Consider the following 8,658-nt stretch of genomic DNA (forward strand, 5'->3'; position numbering starts at 1 on the left):
TTCCCCCACCCCCACATTCCTTTTCCCTCCCCATTCTCTCTCCCCTCTCCCCCATTCTCTTTCCCCTCTCCCCATTCTCTCTCTCCACCCCATTCCCTCTCCCCACCCCACTCCATTCTCTCTTCCCTGTTGTGGGGAAAAACACCAGGCTCGGAGTCAGAATTGGGGTTCAATGACAGAGTTCTTTGCACAGGGAAATCCCGGGGCTCCGGGGAGAGAAAGACACCAACAGCACAGTGTCAGCTGCGAGACTTCTCTCGACCCGGAGCACACTTCAATAATCTTTTATACATCTTGTGATACAATCGATCAGGGATGAGATTATTGTCTTTGTATCATGATTTGTTTATGGTAGTCCTTGCAGAATCGTTGATAGTTGATACAATCATTGTCAGTTCAGGCACAGCCTTTGTTAATTTCCGCACAGTCGTTGTCAGTTTCAGTGAAGACATTGTCCATTTCAATGTCTGCATGGAAATCCATTGTTGTAGTAATGGGCGCTAATTGTTCTTCCTGAGAAGGAGGATTCCTGCAGCCCTGGCTATTAGCATTTGGTATTGAGTCTGTATCAAGCTGTTAGCATTTCTATAAGAGGTGTTGGCTGGACCCAGACACTTCGTCGGGCAGTGTTCATTACTCATGTGTATTCTCTCCCCCACCCGCCTTAAACTAATCACCTGGGTTGTGAGTCCATTGTGCTGGCATTCTGGTGGCCCCCGGCAGTGTCTGTATCTGCTCTGCTGTTTCTCTCCATATTGTGATCCGGCGGCCATCTTGTGTGTCAATTTGGCCAACTGAGGCTCAGTGACCATCTTGTGTATCTGCCCTGTGCCATCTCCCACTTCGCCACGCCCACTCTCCCCCCCCAACTCATTTTCTGTCTCTGCCGCACCCTCTGACCGCCATTTTTTGTCTCTCTGTCCCCCATCATTCTGTCTCTTTTCTCCCCAGCCCCACCACACCCATCCTTTCTCGAGCCTCGAACCATCTTTGACCGCTGTATCAAGTCCTTCAAGGGAGGGGGAATAGAGATAGAGAGATATGACTCTAACTGCGAGTCGGGAGGGGTGAGAAATGGCTGATCTTCAAAATTGAGAATACCTAAAATGATATCTTCAGAAACATCATTAACGCCAGAAAGCTCATTCAAGTTTTTAAAAGAGCTGCTGAAATTCACCTGAAACTTTCACTGAAATAAGCAGTCAGGCCGCTGCTCAGGACAGGCTGGAAGGGGTGAATGGGCGAAAGTGAGCACTGCAGATGAGAGTCAAGATTGGAGTGGTGCTGGAAAAACACAGCCGGTCAGGCAGTATTCGAGGCTTTTGCCGGAAACGCCAATTTTCCTGCTCCTTGGATGCTGCCTGACCTGCTGTGCATTTCTAGCACCACTCTGATCTTGAATGTAACGGGTGAATGGCCTACTCTTTGTCTTGTGAAGTTGTTCCAACTGTCTAGAAATAGTGTCACAGAGCACAGAAACATACCCTTCGGTCTATGCCGACCAGATATCCTAAATTAATCTAGTGACCCATTTGCCAGTATTTGACCCCTTATCCCTCTGAATCTGTCCTATTCATATCCCCATCAGATGCATTCTAAATATTATCATTGTACTAGCCTCCACCACTTCCTCTGGCTGACACCCACCACCGTCTGTGCAAAATGGTTACCCCTCAGAAACCTTTCCCCTCTCACCCTAAACCCATGCCCTCCAGTTCTGGACTTGCCCCCCAACCCGGGGAAAAGACAGACAAAAGTTGAGCAGTCAGACAGAACACAAAAATAATACAATGTCGAATCACAGCGAAAAACAAATTGTAGCTCGACCCCTTTTTTCCTGTTGGCATTCGGACTCTTAAAATCTGACAGGAACACCAGTATCTCCAGTGAGCATACTGCGCATGTTTCCCGGTGTCAGCAACGCAGTGCACACACCCACCGGTGTCAGCAAAACTCTGGACATGCTCATCGCGTTCCGCTAAAAAAGGACCGCGACCTTCCTTTGATGGTCCAATAGGGAACAGTGGAGGACCGGAACGAAACCGGTCCTCCTGCCAATCAGAGCCACCCCATCATCTGAATGAGGAAGTTGGACCATGAGTTTCTGAAGGTGCAGCTCCTGCTTCTCTCTTTCTGAATCCACATTAAGCTTCACTCAGCCTGCAAATTCCTTCCTCTGTGTAAGATCTGTGAGTACGGCACTCTCTTTTCTCGCCCCCTTTGCCATTTCTACTTTTTTCCGGAGTTAAATTGTTGACTTGCAGCAACTGAAAGGAAAGGGAGTGATCAGACTCTAGAAACGTGGTCCAGGTCTGTGTCTCAATTGGCAAAATAGACAGACAGGAGGCTGGAAGGACACAGCAAACCAGGCAGCATCAGGAAGTGGAGAAGTCGATGTTTCAGGTGTAATCCTTCTTCAGGACTGGGGATGGGTGCTAGGGCTAAAGTGGGGATAGGTGAAGACAGGGAGAGGGTACGGCCTGATTAGTCAATGGGGGGGAAGAAATCAGGTTGGTGGCAGGAAGGAGTGGAAATGAGGGGCACAGGACTGAGGAGGGAGTCGGGGATTGAAAGAGAGGTTATTTGAAATTGGAGAACTCGATGTTGAGTCCTACAGGCTATAGACTGCCCGGGAGGAAGATGGGATGTTGTTCCCCCAATTTGCTGGATGGTTCATTGTGGCAATAGAGGAAGCCTAAGATGTTCTTGTCAGAAAGGGAGTAGGAAGGGGAATTAAAATGGGTGGTGACTGGGAGGTCCAGACGGCCTCTACGGACCCGGCTGTGATGCTCACCAAACTGTTCCCCAAGTTTACGCTCGGTCTCCCCGAAGTAGAGAAGATGACAATTTGCAAACACGTGGCAAATGCAGTACCACAATATGAAGTTATAGCCTTTGCTATGAAAAGAAAAGCAGAAAGGCGGTTCATTGTTTAAATGGTGATACTTTGGGATGTGGAGAAAGTGAGAACTGCAGATGCTGGAGATTAGAGTCAAAGTGTGGCGCTGGAAAAGGTGGTAGGTCAGGCAGCATCTGAGGACCATGAGAGTTGACATTTCGGTCCCGAGCACTTCATCAGGAATGATATGTGGATGGACAAAGGGTCTGATTCCGTTCTATATGACTCTAATCTTCTTCAGTGAGAGCAGAAGTGTGATTGTGAAGGCTGGAGTTTCACAGCAGCTTTCAAAGATGTTTTGCCCTTAATGGGAGCAGAAGACGTTACAATGAAATCTGCGTTTGTGAGACAGCAACTGAGTGAGTGAGTAAATCCCAGGTTTTGGTGCAAAGTGGGAATTCATTGCACTGTGTGGATGAAGCTCTACTTATTGAGTCATTTCTACTGGTGAATGAAACCAGGACAGAGATGAGGAGAAACTGCTTTTCTTGGACAGTAGTGAATCGATAGAATTCTCTGACCAAGGAAGCAGTAGAGGCAGCTTTATTAAGTATATTCAAGACACAGTTGGATGGGCTTTGCAATGTTCGGGGAATTGAAGGTAGTTAGGACAATGCAGGGAGGAGGATCTCAGATGATGAATAGATCAGCCATGATCTTAATGAATGGCAGAGCAGGTTGGACGGGCCAAATGGCCTTCTCCTGCTTCTATTGCTATGTAACTGTGTAACCCTGCATTTCCCATGGCTAACCCACCTAACCTGCACATCGTCATTATAGGCAATTTAGCATGGCCAATCCAAATCAAGGCCGGTGAGCAGTGAGGTGATGTGGAAAACGAACATCAGAGAAAGGGACAGGGAGAGTAAATGTACCAGCAATCAAAAAGATCACAAAAATTGAAATGATACATGGTGAGTCTGAATGTGTGCCACATTGTAACAAAAGTGAATGAATTAACTGCACACACTGAAGTGAATAATTATGGTCTGAGACTCCTCACAGAGACATGGCTTCAGGATTAGATCCTGTATATTGAGGGTGTTGTCTAATGGGAAGCTTGGTAAAGGTAGAGGGTTGGCATTGCTAATCAAAGCACTGAGCACAGGGTAGTCTGGTGTCAGCTCAGATTTCAGGTCCTGGTTTCTCTGACCTCTGTTGATTTCCCTGTTCACAAGGAGTATGTCGGTCTGTGCTCAGCTCTGCTGGATTTCTGCTGAAGCTTTGTCCCCTTTTTCACCTTCTGGAACAATAAAGCATTCAGTCAATCAAACCCCAACCCACATTCTCCAGCCTGTCAACCATCCAGGCACAGTGTAGTCACAGCAGGGAATCAAACAAGAAAAATGAAGCCAAATTAGAAATGAATAGGTGCTCGTGTTTAATGTTTGTTCATGAGAAAGTAAACCAGAAATAGGGCTCCCCCAGAATTCTCAGGGGGAATTTTGACTCCCTTAAATCTTAACAGTGAATCAAACAAGAAAAATGAAACCAAATTTGTAAGAAATAGGTGCTGTTGTTTAATGTTTATTCATTAGGAAGTAAACGAAAAATGGGTGTCTCCCAGGATTCTTATTCTATCCTCTCTCCCTTACATCTATCTATGAGAACCCAGCTATGATTTACAACAATATTTACACCAACAGAAGTAAGGCATCTGTTCTCAAATAGACAGAGAGATATACAGGATGGAAATAGACATTTTCTCTCTCATGCGCACACACACAAACACACACATAAGTCCATAGGAGTGAATGAACATTTGAAGAGCTGAGCTCAAATGTCACTTTTTGTAATAAAACTTTAAGTTCGCTTGATAAGGTGCCTTCCAGGAAGTTCTGGGATTTGCATATTAATGATACCTGCAACCCATTTGAAAAGATGAAAGACTTAACAATCCAGGTTTGTTCAATGTATCATTTCAGTGGCAGGACACTGTCATGTTTTTCTATAAATTCTGTGTCTTATTATATTATTCTCCATAACCACTTGACGAAGGAACAGCACTCCGAACGCCAGTGCTTCTAAATAAACCTGATCGAGGGAGTACCCTATTTGAGGCCATAGTTTGTCCTGCTCTGCGGGGGGCTTCCCCTGTGATTTCAGTCCCATAGCCAGGCCTGGCATTCCTATCCCCCTATTGTCTCTATCCGGGTTTTGCTGGGGACCCAATGGGACCAGACGTTTGGGGTGTAAGGCTGCCTGCTTGGCAGCAGCATTCATATGTTCATTCCTTTGGAAGACTGTATCCATTGCTCAGCACGAGGTGAACATCTTGATAGCTGCCAGATTGATTGGACAAAACAGCAATACTATTCGTCTGCCCCGTGAGGGTTACAAATCCTCTATGTTCCCACAAGTCTCTGTAATCATGGGTCACACCAAAACCACAGTGAGAGTTGAAGATCTCAATCCCGGGAGGGGTCTCTCAGTTCCGAGATCAGTTAAATGAACACTAGGAGTATGGTCTGCTTCAGCAAGGTTTCACACTTTAATTAGTAACGGCCGGGCAATGATTTGTCCAGCAACACAGATATTAAAAGATTCTGTGTTCCTTGGAGAAACTGTATGATTAACTTGGAATAAAATATGAATTTTCATATGTTTCTCAAGAGACAATACAGCCTTAATTACAGAGTAAATCCAATAAAATGTAATAAAATTACATAATGGGCAACAGGTTAACCCAATGCTATTTCCTGGGAACAATCTCCTCATACTTGTGCTTCAAGGTTAGCTGGGATGGTCAGTAATGTCTTATCTAGCTTAATTAGATCCATACTATGAAGAAAGCATTGTTTGCTTAATTTGTAATCCAGTTAATGCAGAAATGCAGCTTTTAGCCATTTTAAACAGTGTTAATTTGCAGCCTGAAGCCATGTTGTTATATTACTTTATATTGAAATGCCATTTTGTGGTTAATAAAAGCTCCTGACAACAGCCTAAATCCAGGTATTAGATCCTCATCTGGTGTGGACCTCTCTGTCACTCGAAAGAAAACTAGATTTACAAATTAAAGCCATACGTGCTATTCTGCTATATTAATCTAGTTGATTTGTTTTTGTTTAAAAACGTGAAAACCTCACGAACAGTTCTTCCAGTTAATCACTGGGTATTCAAATTTCTCTTCAAAATTAAAGATCATAACAAAACTGGGTGTCATTGTGGGATTTTGAATCGGAGGGTGTGCTTATGAATGAATAATATTTCAAAGTGAATGTTATCGTGTTCAGTACTAAGACTTTCTGGAGATGAAAAATTTGCCCTTGTGTGTTTTGCAACACTTAACCAAGGTCGGTTCCATACAATATGCAGTCAGGTTGATGCGAGAGTTAAGAGCTGGGGCAAACATCAGAAATAATGGAGGCAGGAGCACAGCAATTAGAGTTAGAAAGTTAGCCAAAAAATATAAAAACAGGAAGGAAAGTTTTGTCAGCTTTTCTTTAAAAAAGTTAACAAAGTAAGTGTTGGTTCATCAAAAAAAAAATGAGTGTGGAGATTCAATAACAGAGGATAAAGAGATGGTCAGAGAATTGAAAAGAGCTTGAATCTGTCTTCACCTAGAGAGGATACAAGTAACAGCTTAGAACTAGATGGAAATCAGGAATTGAAAGGGAAGGAGGAACTGAAGACGATTACAATTACCAGGGAAGTAGTGCTGAGTAACCCGTTGGAACTAAGAGTTCACAAGTCCCAGTTGGCCAAAGTATTTCATTCTAGACCCTTAAAGAAAAACTAGCTAGTGAAATAGTTAATGCATTGGTTTTAATTTTCCACACCTCATTAGTTTCAGGGGAGGATCCTTTAGATTGGAAAACTCCTTTCTTCAAAATGGCAGACCGAGAGTCGACCTCCTTCCCAAGATCCACAAGCCTGACCACCCTGGCCGACTCATTGTCTCAGCATGCTTCTGCCCCACTACCTATCTCGACCTACCTCGACACTGTCCTATCCACCCTAGTTCAGGAACTACCCACATACGTTCGTGACACCGCCCACGCCCTCTACCTCCTCCCAGACTTCTGTTTCCCCGGCCCCCAACGCCTCATCTTCACCATGGATATCCAATGCCTCTACACCTCCATCCGCCATGACCAGGGCCTCCAAGCCCCCCGTTTTTTCCTCTCCAGACATCCCCAACAGTACCCTTCCACCGACACTCTCATTCGTTTGGCCAAACTGGTCCTCACCCTTAACAATTTCTCCTTTGAATCCTCCGACTTCCTCCAGACCAAAGGGGTAGCCGTGGACACACGTATAGGCCCCTGCTATGCCAGTCTCTTTGTTGACTATGTAGAACAGTTGATCTTCCGTAATTACACTGGCACCACTCCCCATCTCTTCCTCCGCTACATTGAAGACTGCATTGGCGCCACCTCATGCTCCCGCGAGGAGGTTGAGCAATTCATCAACTTCACCAACACATTCCACCCTGACCTTAAATTTACCTGGACCATCTCTGACACCTACCTCCCCTTCCTGGACCTCTCCATCTCCATTAATGACGACCGACTTGACACTGACATTTTTTTTTTTACAAACCCACCGACTCCCACAGCTACATGGATTACACCTCTTTCCATCCTACCTCTTGCAAAAATGCCATCCCGTATACCCAATTCCTCTGCCTCTGCCGTATCTGCTCCCAGGGGGACCAGTTCCACCAGAGAACACAAGATGGCCTCCTTCTTTCAAGACCGCAATTTCCCTTCCAACATGGTTAAAGATGCCCACCAACGCATCTCATCCACATCCCGCACCTCTGCCCTCAGACCCAACCCTCCAACCGTAACAAGGACAGAATGCCCCTGGTGCTCACCTTCCACCCTACAAACCTTCGCATAAACCAAATCATCCGCCGACATTTCCGCCACCTCCAAAAAGACCCCACCACCAAGGATATATTTCCCTCCCCACCCCTTTCTGCCTTCCGCAAAGACCGTTCCCTCCATGATTACCTGGTCAGGTTCACGCCCCTCTACAACCCACCCTCCCATCCTGGCATTTTCCCCTGCCACCACAGGAATTGTAAAACCTGTGTCCACACCTCCTCCCTCACCTCTATCCAAGGCCCTAAAGGAGCCTTCCACATCCATCAAAGTTTCACCTGCACATCTACTAATATCATTTGTTGTATCCGTTGCTCCCGATGCAGTCACCTCTACATTGGGAGACTGGGCGCCTCCGAGCAGAGCACTTTAGGGAACATCTCCGGGATACCCACACCAATCAACCACACCACCCTGTGGCCCAACATTTCAACTCACCCCCTACTCTGCCGAGGACATGGAGGTCCTGGGCCTCCTTCACCGCCGCTCCCTCACCACCAGACGCTTGGAGGAAGAACGCCTCATCTTCTGCCTCGGAACACTTCAACCCCAGGGCATCAATGTGGACTTCAACAGTTTCTTCATTTCCCCTTCCCCACCTCACCCGAGTTCCAAACTTCCAGCTCAGTACTGTCCCCAGTACCACTCATCCAGAATCTGGTTTTCAGCATCTGCCGTCATTGTTTTTACCTCGAGAACAGGAAACTGCAGACCATTTACCTTAACATATGTCATAGGGAAAATGTTCAAAGCTATGATTAAAGATGTGATGACAAGACACTTGTGTAAGTTCAGGCAGCGTGAATCTGTTTTTCTCATTGGGAAATAATGTTGTAATAATGTTTTGAAGAACTGCCTCTCCGCACTGCGACTGAGCTGATGAATCTCCAATGCTGATAGGGAATGGAATCCCTTCCCACAGTCCCCACA

At 45.8% G+C, this 8,658-nt stretch overlaps 1 protein-coding gene across 1 annotated transcript in view; it reads right to left on the reverse strand.

The window, feature by feature from the left end:
• LOC132807283 (zinc finger protein 850-like) overlaps positions 1-8,658 on the reverse strand; it is a 51,331-nt gene that overhangs the window by 11,451 nt on the left and 31,222 nt on the right. The gene's annotated exons all lie outside the window — the stretch shown is intronic.

This window comes from Hemiscyllium ocellatum (assembly GCF_020745735.1).
Source record: "Hemiscyllium ocellatum isolate sHemOce1 chromosome 27 unlocalized genomic scaffold, sHemOce1.pat.X.cur. SUPER_27_unloc_12, whole genome shotgun sequence".
Lineage (NCBI taxonomy): Eukaryota > Metazoa > Chordata > Chondrichthyes > Orectolobiformes > Hemiscylliidae > Hemiscyllium > Hemiscyllium ocellatum.